At 51.3% G+C, this 8,248-nt stretch overlaps 26 non-coding genes across 26 annotated transcripts; all 26 read right to left on the bottom strand.

The window, feature by feature from the left end:
• Nucleotides 1-729: 729 nt before the first annotated feature.
• trnak-cuu (transfer RNA lysine (anticodon CUU)) lies at nt 730-802 on the bottom strand. The gene has a single exon. It is a non-coding gene; the product is annotated as a tRNA-Lys (tRNA).
• Nucleotides 803-899: 97 nt separating this feature from the next.
• Nucleotides 900-972, bottom strand: trnak-cuu (transfer RNA lysine (anticodon CUU)). The gene has a single exon. It is a non-coding gene; the product is annotated as a tRNA-Lys (tRNA).
• A 99-nt stretch (nt 973-1,071) lies between these two features.
• Nucleotides 1,072-1,144, bottom strand: trnak-cuu (transfer RNA lysine (anticodon CUU)). The gene has a single exon. It is a non-coding gene; the product is annotated as a tRNA-Lys (tRNA).
• Nucleotides 1,145-1,249: 105 nt separating this feature from the next.
• On the bottom strand, nt 1,250-1,322 carry trnak-cuu (transfer RNA lysine (anticodon CUU)). The gene has a single exon. It is a non-coding gene; the product is annotated as a tRNA-Lys (tRNA).
• Nucleotides 1,323-1,418: 96 nt separating this feature from the next.
• On the bottom strand, nt 1,419-1,491 carry trnak-cuu (transfer RNA lysine (anticodon CUU)). The gene has a single exon. It is a non-coding gene; the product is annotated as a tRNA-Lys (tRNA).
• Nucleotides 1,492-1,596: 105 nt separating this feature from the next.
• Nucleotides 1,597-1,669, bottom strand: trnak-cuu (transfer RNA lysine (anticodon CUU)). The gene has a single exon. It is a non-coding gene; the product is annotated as a tRNA-Lys (tRNA).
• Nucleotides 1,670-1,765: 96 nt separating this feature from the next.
• trnak-cuu (transfer RNA lysine (anticodon CUU)) lies at nt 1,766-1,838 on the bottom strand. The gene has a single exon. It is a non-coding gene; the product is annotated as a tRNA-Lys (tRNA).
• A 98-nt stretch (nt 1,839-1,936) lies between these two features.
• trnak-cuu (transfer RNA lysine (anticodon CUU)) lies at nt 1,937-2,009 on the bottom strand. Its single transcript has one exon. It is a non-coding gene; the product is annotated as a tRNA-Lys (tRNA).
• A 698-nt stretch (nt 2,010-2,707) lies between these two features.
• On the bottom strand, nt 2,708-2,780 carry trnak-cuu (transfer RNA lysine (anticodon CUU)). The gene has a single exon. It is a non-coding gene; the product is annotated as a tRNA-Lys (tRNA).
• Nucleotides 2,781-2,879: 99 nt separating this feature from the next.
• trnak-cuu (transfer RNA lysine (anticodon CUU)) lies at nt 2,880-2,952 on the bottom strand. Its single transcript has one exon. It is a non-coding gene; the product is annotated as a tRNA-Lys (tRNA).
• A 96-nt stretch (nt 2,953-3,048) lies between these two features.
• Nucleotides 3,049-3,121, bottom strand: trnak-cuu (transfer RNA lysine (anticodon CUU)). Its single transcript has one exon. It is a non-coding gene; the product is annotated as a tRNA-Lys (tRNA).
• A 269-nt stretch (nt 3,122-3,390) lies between these two features.
• Nucleotides 3,391-3,462, bottom strand: trnak-cuu (transfer RNA lysine (anticodon CUU)). The gene has a single exon. It is a non-coding gene; the product is annotated as a tRNA-Lys (tRNA).
• A 97-nt stretch (nt 3,463-3,559) lies between these two features.
• Nucleotides 3,560-3,632, bottom strand: trnak-cuu (transfer RNA lysine (anticodon CUU)). The gene has a single exon. It is a non-coding gene; the product is annotated as a tRNA-Lys (tRNA).
• Nucleotides 3,633-3,898: 266 nt separating this feature from the next.
• On the bottom strand, nt 3,899-3,971 carry trnak-cuu (transfer RNA lysine (anticodon CUU)). Its single transcript has one exon. It is a non-coding gene; the product is annotated as a tRNA-Lys (tRNA).
• Nucleotides 3,972-4,069: 98 nt separating this feature from the next.
• Nucleotides 4,070-4,142, bottom strand: trnak-cuu (transfer RNA lysine (anticodon CUU)). The gene has a single exon. It is a non-coding gene; the product is annotated as a tRNA-Lys (tRNA).
• A 439-nt stretch (nt 4,143-4,581) lies between these two features.
• On the bottom strand, nt 4,582-4,654 carry trnak-cuu (transfer RNA lysine (anticodon CUU)). The gene has a single exon. It is a non-coding gene; the product is annotated as a tRNA-Lys (tRNA).
• A 96-nt stretch (nt 4,655-4,750) lies between these two features.
• On the bottom strand, nt 4,751-4,823 carry trnak-cuu (transfer RNA lysine (anticodon CUU)). The gene has a single exon. It is a non-coding gene; the product is annotated as a tRNA-Lys (tRNA).
• A 439-nt stretch (nt 4,824-5,262) lies between these two features.
• On the bottom strand, nt 5,263-5,335 carry trnak-cuu (transfer RNA lysine (anticodon CUU)). Its single transcript has one exon. It is a non-coding gene; the product is annotated as a tRNA-Lys (tRNA).
• Nucleotides 5,336-5,433: 98 nt separating this feature from the next.
• On the bottom strand, nt 5,434-5,506 carry trnak-cuu (transfer RNA lysine (anticodon CUU)). The gene has a single exon. It is a non-coding gene; the product is annotated as a tRNA-Lys (tRNA).
• A 99-nt stretch (nt 5,507-5,605) lies between these two features.
• Nucleotides 5,606-5,678, bottom strand: trnak-cuu (transfer RNA lysine (anticodon CUU)). The gene has a single exon. It is a non-coding gene; the product is annotated as a tRNA-Lys (tRNA).
• Nucleotides 5,679-5,945: 267 nt separating this feature from the next.
• On the bottom strand, nt 5,946-6,018 carry trnak-cuu (transfer RNA lysine (anticodon CUU)). The gene has a single exon. It is a non-coding gene; the product is annotated as a tRNA-Lys (tRNA).
• A 269-nt stretch (nt 6,019-6,287) lies between these two features.
• Nucleotides 6,288-6,360, bottom strand: trnak-cuu (transfer RNA lysine (anticodon CUU)). Its single transcript has one exon. It is a non-coding gene; the product is annotated as a tRNA-Lys (tRNA).
• Nucleotides 6,361-7,139: 779 nt separating this feature from the next.
• Nucleotides 7,140-7,212, bottom strand: trnak-cuu (transfer RNA lysine (anticodon CUU)). The gene has a single exon. It is a non-coding gene; the product is annotated as a tRNA-Lys (tRNA).
• Nucleotides 7,213-7,309: 97 nt separating this feature from the next.
• On the bottom strand, nt 7,310-7,382 carry trnak-cuu (transfer RNA lysine (anticodon CUU)). The gene has a single exon. It is a non-coding gene; the product is annotated as a tRNA-Lys (tRNA).
• A 441-nt stretch (nt 7,383-7,823) lies between these two features.
• Nucleotides 7,824-7,896, bottom strand: trnak-cuu (transfer RNA lysine (anticodon CUU)). Its single transcript has one exon. It is a non-coding gene; the product is annotated as a tRNA-Lys (tRNA).
• A 98-nt stretch (nt 7,897-7,994) lies between these two features.
• On the bottom strand, nt 7,995-8,067 carry trnak-cuu (transfer RNA lysine (anticodon CUU)). Its single transcript has one exon. It is a non-coding gene; the product is annotated as a tRNA-Lys (tRNA).
• Nucleotides 8,068-8,248: the final 181 nt, after the last annotated feature.

Genomic DNA, 8,248 nt, shown 5'->3' with positions numbered 1-8,248 from the left:
GAAGGGGGAAAACAGACACTTTGATAATCCCTCAAGAGATCGAACTGCGCCCAACGTGGGGCTCGAAGCCACGACCCTGAGATTAAGAGTCTCATGCTCTACCGACTGAGCTAGCCGGGGTCAGCAAGTGCTGCTGATGGAGATTTTCAAGGGACTGTGTAACAGAAAGAAGGGGGGGGGAACAGACCCTGTGATAATCCCTCAAGAGATTTTACCACGCCCAACGTGTGGCTCGAACCCACGACCCTGAGATTAAGAGTCTCATGCTCTACCGACTGAGCTAGCCGGGCTCGGAAATTGAATCTGATGGAGATGTTTAATGGACTGTGTAACAGAAAGAAGGGGGGGGGGGACAGACCCTGTGATAATCCCTCAAGAGGTCGAACTGCGCCCAACGTGGGGTTCGAACCCACAAACGTGAGATTAAGAGTATCATGCTCTACCGACTGAGCTAGCCGGGGTCGGAAATGGGACCTGATGGAGATGTTTAATGGACTGTGTAACAGAAAGAAGTGGGGGAAAAACAGACCCTGTGACTATCCCTCAAGAGATCGAACTGCGCCCAACGTGGGGCTCGAAGCCACGACCCTGACATTAAGAGTCTCATGCTCTACAGACTGAGCTAGCCGGGGTCAGCAAGTGCTGCTGATGGAGATTTTCAAGGGACTGTGTAACAGAAAGAAGGGGGGGAAAACATAGCCTTTGATAATCCCTCAAGAGATCGAACTGCGCCCAACGTGGGGCTCGAACCCACGACCCTGAGATTAAGAGTCTCATGCTCTACCGACTGAGCTAGCCGGGCTCCAAAAGCGGTCTTGATGGAGATTTTCAATGGACTGTGTAACAGAAAGAAGGGGGGGAAAACATAGACTTTGATAATCCCTCAAGAGATCGAACTGCGCCCAACGTGGGGCTCGAACCCACGACCCTGAGATTAAGAGTCTCATGCTCTACCGACTGAGCTAGCCGGGCTCGAAAATGGAATCTGATGGAGATGTTTAATGGACTGTGTAACTGAAAGAAGGGGGGGGGGAAACAGACACTGTGAAAATCCCTTAAGAGATCAAACTGCGCCCAACGTGGGGCTCGAACCCACGACCTTGAGATTAAGAGTCTCATGCTCTACCGACTGAGCTAGGCGGGCTGGGAAACTGAATGTGATGGAGATGTTTAATAGACGGTGTAACAGAAAGAAGGGGGGGGGGGGGGGGGAAATGACACTCTGATAATCCCTCAAGAGATCAAACTGCGCCCAACGTGGGGCTCGAACCCACGACCCTGAGATTAAGAGTCTCATGCTCTACCGATTGAGCTAGCCGGGCTCGGAAACTCTTCCTGATGGAGATTTTCAATGGACTGTGTAACAGAAAGAACGGGGAAAGACAAACCCTTTTATAACAACTAAAGGGATCGAACTGCGCCCAACGTGGGGCTCGAACCCACGACCCTGAGATTAAGAGTCTCATGCTCTACCGACTGAGCTAGCCGGGCTCCGAAAGCGGACCTGATGGAGATTTTCAATGGACTGTGTAACAGAAAGAAGGGGGGGGGGGGGGGGGAACAGACCCTTTGATAATCCCTCAAGAGATCTAACAGCGCCCAACGTGGGGCTCGAACCCACGACCCTGAGATTAAGAGTCTCATGCTCTACCGACTGAGCTAGCCGGGTTCGGAAACTGTTCCTGGTGGAGATTTTCAATGGACTGTGTAACAGAAAGAAGGGGGAAAATCAGACCCTTTGATAATCCCTCAAGAGATCGAACTGCGCCCAACGTGGGGCTCGAACCCACGACCCTGAGATTAAGAGTCTCATGCTCTACCGACTGAGCTAGCCGGGCTCCGAAAGCGGACCTGATGGAGATTTTCAATGGACTGTGTAACAGAAAGAAGGGGGGGAAAAACAGACCCTTTGATAATCCCTCAAGAGATCGAAACGCGCCCAACGTGGGGCTCGAACCCACGACCCTGAGATTAAGAGTCTCATGCTCTACCGACTGAGCTAGCCGGGCAATTAAACTGAACCTGATGGAGATGTTTAATGGACTGTGTAACAGAAAGAAGGGGGGGGAAAACAGACCCTTTGATAATCCCTCAAGCGATCGAACTGCGCCCAACGTGGGGCTCGAACCCACGACCCTGAGATTTAGAGTCTCATGCTCTACCGACTGAGCTAGCCGGGCTCCGAAAAGGAACCTGATGTAGATGTTTAATGGACTGTGTAACAGAAAGAAGGGGGGGGAAAACAGACCCTTTGATAATCCCTCAAGAGATCGAACTGCGCCCAACGTGGGGCACGAACCAACGAACCTGAGATTAAGAGTCTCATGCTCTACCGACTGAGCTAGCCGGGCTCGGAATCGGAACCTGCGCCCAACGTGGGGCTCGAACCCACGACCCTGAGATTAAGAGTCTGATGCTCTACCGACTGAGCTAGCCGTGCTCGGAAAGCAATTCTGATGAAGATTTTCAATGGACTGTGTAACAGAAAGAAGGGGGGAAAAACAGACCCTTTGATAATCCCTCAAGAGATCGAACTGCGCCCAACGTGGGGCTCGAACCCACGACCCTAAGATTAAGAGCCACATGCTCTACCGACTGAGCTAGCCGGCCTCGGTAACTGTTTCTGATGGTGATTTTCAATGGACTGTGTAACAGAAAGAAGGGGGGAAAAACAGACCCTTTGATAATCCCTCAAGAGATCGAACTGCGCCCAACGTGGGGCTCGAACCCACGACCCTGAGATTAAGAGTCTCATGCTCTACCGACTGAGCTAGCCGGGCTCGAAAACTGAATCTGATGGAGATGTTTAATGGACTGTGTAACAGAAAGAAGGGGGGGGAAAAACAGACACTGCGATAATCCCTCAAGAGATCAAACTGCGCCCAACGTGGGGCTCGAACCCACGACCCTGAGATTAAGAGTCTCATGCTCTACCGACTGAGCTAGCCGGGCTCCGAAAGCGGTCCTGATGGAGATTTTCAATGGACTGTGTAACAGAAAGAAGGGGGAAAAACAGAACCTGCGATAATCCCTCAAGAGATCGAAACACGCCCAACGTGGGGCTCGAACCCACGACCCTGAGATTAAGAGTCTCATGCTCTACCGACTGAGCTAGCCGGGCTCCGAAAGCGGACCTGATGGAGATTTTCAATGGACTGTGTAACAGAAAGAAGGGGGGGAAAAACAGACCCTTTGATAATCCCTCAAGCGATCGAACTGCGCCCAACGTGGGGCTCGAACCCACGACCCTGAGATTAAGAGTCTCATGCTCTACCGACTGAGCTAGCCGGGATCCGAAACTGGACCTGATGTAGATGTTTAATGGACTGTGTAACAGAAAGAAGGGGGGGAAAAACAGACCCTTTGATAATCCCTCAAGAGATCGAACCGCGCCCAACGTGGGGCTCGAACCCACGACCTGAGATTAAGAGTCTCATGCTCTACCGACTGAGCTAGCCGGGCTATGAAACTGAACCTGATGGAGATTTTCAATGGACTGTGTAACAGAAAGAAGGAGGGAAAAACAGACCCTTCGATGATCCCTTTAGAGATCGAACTGCGCCCAATGTGGGGCTCGAACCCACGACCCTGAGATTAAGAGTCTCATGCTCTACCGACTGAGCTAGCCGGGCTGCGAAACGGAACCTGATGTAGATGTTTAATGGACTGTGTAACAGAAACAAGGGGGAAAACCAGACCCTTTGATAATCCCTCAAGAGACTTTACCACGCCCAACGTGTGGCTCGAACCCACGACCCTGAGATTAAGAGTCTCATGTTCTTCCGACTGAGCTAGCCGGGCTCGGAAACTGCTGCTGATGGAGATTTTCAATGGACTGTGTAACAGAAAGAAGGGGTGAAAAACAGACCCTGTGATAATCCCTCAAGAGATCAAACTGCGCCCAACGTGGGGCTCGAACCCACGACCCTGAGATTAAGAGTCTCATGCTCTACCGACTGAGCTAGCCGGGCTCCGAAAGTGGACCTGATGGAGATTTTCAATGGACTGTGTAACAGAAAGAAGGGGGGGAAAAACAGACCCTTTGATAATCCCTCAAGAGATCGAACCGCGCCCAACGTGGGGCTCGAACCCACGACCCTGAGATTAAGAGTCTCATGCTCTACCGACTGAGCTAGCCGGGCTATGAAACTGAACCTGATGGAGATGTTTAATGGACTGTGCAACAGAAAGAAGGGGGGGAAAAACAGACCCTTTGATAATCCCTCAAGCGATCGAACTGCGCCCAACGTGGGGCTCGAACCCACGACCCTGAGATTAAGAGTCTCTTGCTCGACCGACTGAGCTAGCCGGGCTCCGAAACTGGACCTGATGTAGATGTTTAATGGACTGTGTAACAGAAAGAAGGGGGGGAAAAACAGACCCTTTGATAATCCCTCAAGAGATCAAACCGCGCCCAACGTGGGGCTCGAACCCACGACCCTGAGATTAAGAGTCTCATGCTCTACCGACTGAGCTAGCCGGGGTATGAAGCTGAACCTGATGGAGATTTTCAATGGACTGTGTAACAGAAAGAAGGAGGGAAAAACAGACCCTTTGATGATCCCTTAAGAGATCGAACTGCGCCCAACGTGGGGCTCGAACCCACGACCCTGAGATTAAGAGTCTCATGCTCTACCGACTGAGCTAGCCGGGCTGCGAAACGGAACCTGATGGAGATGTTTAATGGACTGTGTAACAGAAACAAGGGGGAAAACCAGACCCTTTGATAATCCCTCAAGAGATCGAACTGCGCCCAACATGGGGCTCGAACCCACGACCCTGAGATTAAGAGTCTCATGCTCTACCGACTGAGCTAGCCGGGCTCCGAAAGTTTTTCTGATGGAGATTTTCAATGGACTGTGTAACAGAAAGAAGGGGGGGGGGAAACAGACCCTTTGATAATCCCTCAAGAGATCAAACTGCAACCAACGTGGGGTACGAACCAACGAACCTGAGATTAAGAGTCTCATGCTCTACCGACTGAGCTAGCCGGGCTCGGAATCGGCACCTGATGGAGATCTTTAATGGACTGTGCAACAGAAAGAAGGGGGGAAAAACAGACCCTTTGATAATCCCTCAAGAGATCGAACTGCGCCCAACGTGGGGCTCGAACCCACGACCCTGAGATTAAGAGTCACATGCTCTACCGACTGAGCTAGCCGGCCTTGGTAACTGTTTCTGATGGTGATTTTCAATGGACTGTGTAACAGAAAGAAGGGGGGAAAAACAGACCCTTTGATAATCCCTCAAGAGATCGAACTGCGCCCAACGTGGGGCTCGAACCCACGACCCTGAGATTAAGAGTCTCATGCTCTACCGACTGAGCTAGCCGGGCTCGGAAACTGAATGTGATGGAGATGTTTAATAGACTGTGTAACAGAAAGAAGGGGGGGGAAAACAGACCTTTTGATAATCCCTCAAGAGATCGAACTGCGCCCAACGTGGGGCTCGAACCCACGACCCTGAGATTAAGAGTCTCATGCTCTACCGACTGAGCTAGCCGGGCTGGGAAACAAAATGTGATGGAGATGTTTAATAGACTGTGTAACAGAAAGAAGGGGGGGGGGGAACAAACCCTGTGATAATCCCTCAAGAGATCAAACTGCGCCCAACGTGGGGGTCGAACCCACGACCCTGAGATTAAGAGTCTCATGCTCTACCGACTGAGCTAGCCGGGCGCGGAAACTGTTCCTGATGGAGATTTTCAATGGACTGTGTAACAGAAAGAACGGGGAAAAACTGACCCTTTTATAACAACTAAAGGGATCGAACTGCGCCCAACGTGGGGCTCGAACCCACGACCCTGAGATTAAGAGTCTCATGCTCTACCGACTGAGCTAGCCGGGATCCGAAAGCGGACCTGATGGAGATTTTCAATGGACTGTGTAACAGAAAGAAGGGGGGGAAAAACAGACCCTTTGATAATCCCTCAAGAGATCTAACAGAGCCCAACGTGGGGCTCGAACCCACGACCCTGAGATTAAGAGTCTCATGCTCTACCGACTGAGCTAGCCGGGCTCCGAAACGGAACCTGATGTAGATGTTTAATGGACTGTGTAACAGAAAGAAGGGGGGGGGGGGAAATGACACTCTGATAATCCCTCAAGAGATCAAACTGCGCCCAACGTGGGGCTCGAACCCACGACCCTGACATTAAGAATCTCATGCTCTACCGACTGAGCTAGCCGGGCTCGGAAACTGTTCCTGATGGAGATTTTCAATGGACTGTGTAACAGAAAGAACGGGGAAAAACAGACCCTTTTATAACAACTAAAGGGATCGAACTGCGCCCAACGTGGGGCTCGAACCCACGACCCTGAGATTAAGAGTCTCATGCTCTACCGACTGAGCTAGCCGGGCTCCGAAAGCGGACCTGATGGAGATTTTCAATGGACTGTGTAACAGAAAGAAGGGGGGGGGGAAACAGACCCTGTGATAATCCCTCAAGAGATCAAACTGCGGCCAACGTGGGGGTCGAACCCACGACCCTGAGATTAAGAGTCTCATGCTCTACCGACTGAGCTAGCCGGGCTCGGAAACTGTTCCTAGTGGAGATTTTCAATGGACTGTGTAACAGAAAGAAAGGGGAAAATCAGACCCTTTGATAATCCCTCAAGAGATCGAACTGCGCCCAACGTGGGGTTCGAACCCACAAACCTGAGATTAAGAGTATCATGCTCTAATGACTGAGCTAGCCGGGCTCGGAAATGGGACCTGATGGAGATGTTTAATGGACTGTGTAACAGAAAGAAGGGGGGGGGGGAACAAACCCTGTGATAATCCCTCAAGAGATCAAACTGCGCCCAACGTGGGGCTCGAACCCACGACCCTGAGATTAAGAGTCTCATGCTCTACCGACTGAGCTAGCCGGGGTATGAAACTGAACCTGATGGAGATGTTTAATGGACTGTGTAACAGAAAGAAGGGGGGGAAAACAGACCCTTAGATAATCCCTCAAGAGATCGAACTGCGCCCAACGTGGGGCTCGAACCCACGACTCTGAGATTAAGAGTCTGATGCTCTACCGACTGAGCTAGCCGGGCTCGGAAACTGAGTTTTATGGAGATGTTTAATGGACTGTGTAACAGAAAGAAGGGGGGTAAACAGAGCCATTGACAATGACTCAAGAGATCGAACTGCGCCCAACGTGGGGCTCGAACCCACGACCCTGAGATTAAGAGTCACATGCTCTACCGACTGAGCTAGCCGGGCTCGGAAACTGTTCCTGATGGTGATTTTCAATGGACTGTGTAACAGAAAGAAGGGGGGAAAAACAGACCCTTTGATAATCCCTCAAGAGATCGAACTGCGCCCAACGTGGGGCTCGAACCCACGACCCTGAGATTAAGAGTCTCATGCTCTACCGACTGAGCTAGCCGGGCTCGGAAACTCAATCTGATGGAGATGTTTAATGGACTGTGTAACAGAAAGAACGGGGGGGGGGGGAAACAGACCCTGCGATAATCCCTCAAGAGATCAAACTGCGCCCAACGTGGGGGTCGAACCCACTACCCTGAGATTAAGAGTCTCATGCTCTACCGACTGAGCTAGCCGGGCTCCGAAAGCGGTCCTGATGGAGATTTTCAATGGACTGTGTAACAGAAAGAAGGGGGAAAAACAGAACCTGCGATAATCCCTCAAGAGATCGAACTGCGCCCAACGTGGGGCTCGAACCCACGACCCTGAGATTAAGAGTCTCATGCTCTACCGACTGAGCTAGCCGGGATCGGAAACTGTTCCTGATGGAGATTTTCAATGGACTGTGTAACAGAAAGAAGGGGGGAAAAACAGACCCTTTTATAACAACTAAAGGGATCGAACTGCGCCCAACGTGGGGCTCGAACCCACGACCCTGAGATTAAGAGTCTCATGCTCTACCGACTGAGCTAGCCGGGCTATGAAACTGAAACTGATGGAGATGTTTAATGGACTGTGTAACAGAAAGAAGGGGGGGAAAAACAGACCCTTTGATAATCCCTTAAGAGATCGAACCGCGCCCAACGAGGGGCTCGAACCCACGACCCTGAGATTAAGAGTCTCATGCTCTACCGACTGAGCTAGTCGGGCTATGAAACTGAACCTGATGGAGATGTTTAATGGACTGTGTAACAGAAAGAAGGGGGGGGAAAACAGACCCTTTGATAATCCCTCAAGTGATCGAACTGCGCCCAACGTGGGGCATGAACCAACGAACCTGAGATTAAGAGTCTCATGCTCTACCGACTGAGCTAGCCGGGCTCCGAAACGG

The sequence above is a fragment of the Idiotropiscis lumnitzeri genome, chromosome 6, assembly GCF_059441095.1.
Source record: "Idiotropiscis lumnitzeri isolate Australia: NSW breed Sydney's pygmy pipehorse chromosome 6, RoL_Ilum_1.0, whole genome shotgun sequence".
NCBI classification, from domain to species: domain Eukaryota; kingdom Metazoa; phylum Chordata; class Actinopteri; order Syngnathiformes; family Syngnathidae; genus Idiotropiscis; species Idiotropiscis lumnitzeri.
Note: the sequence above shows the minus strand (reverse complement) of the source record. Positions and strands in the feature narration are given on the sequence as shown.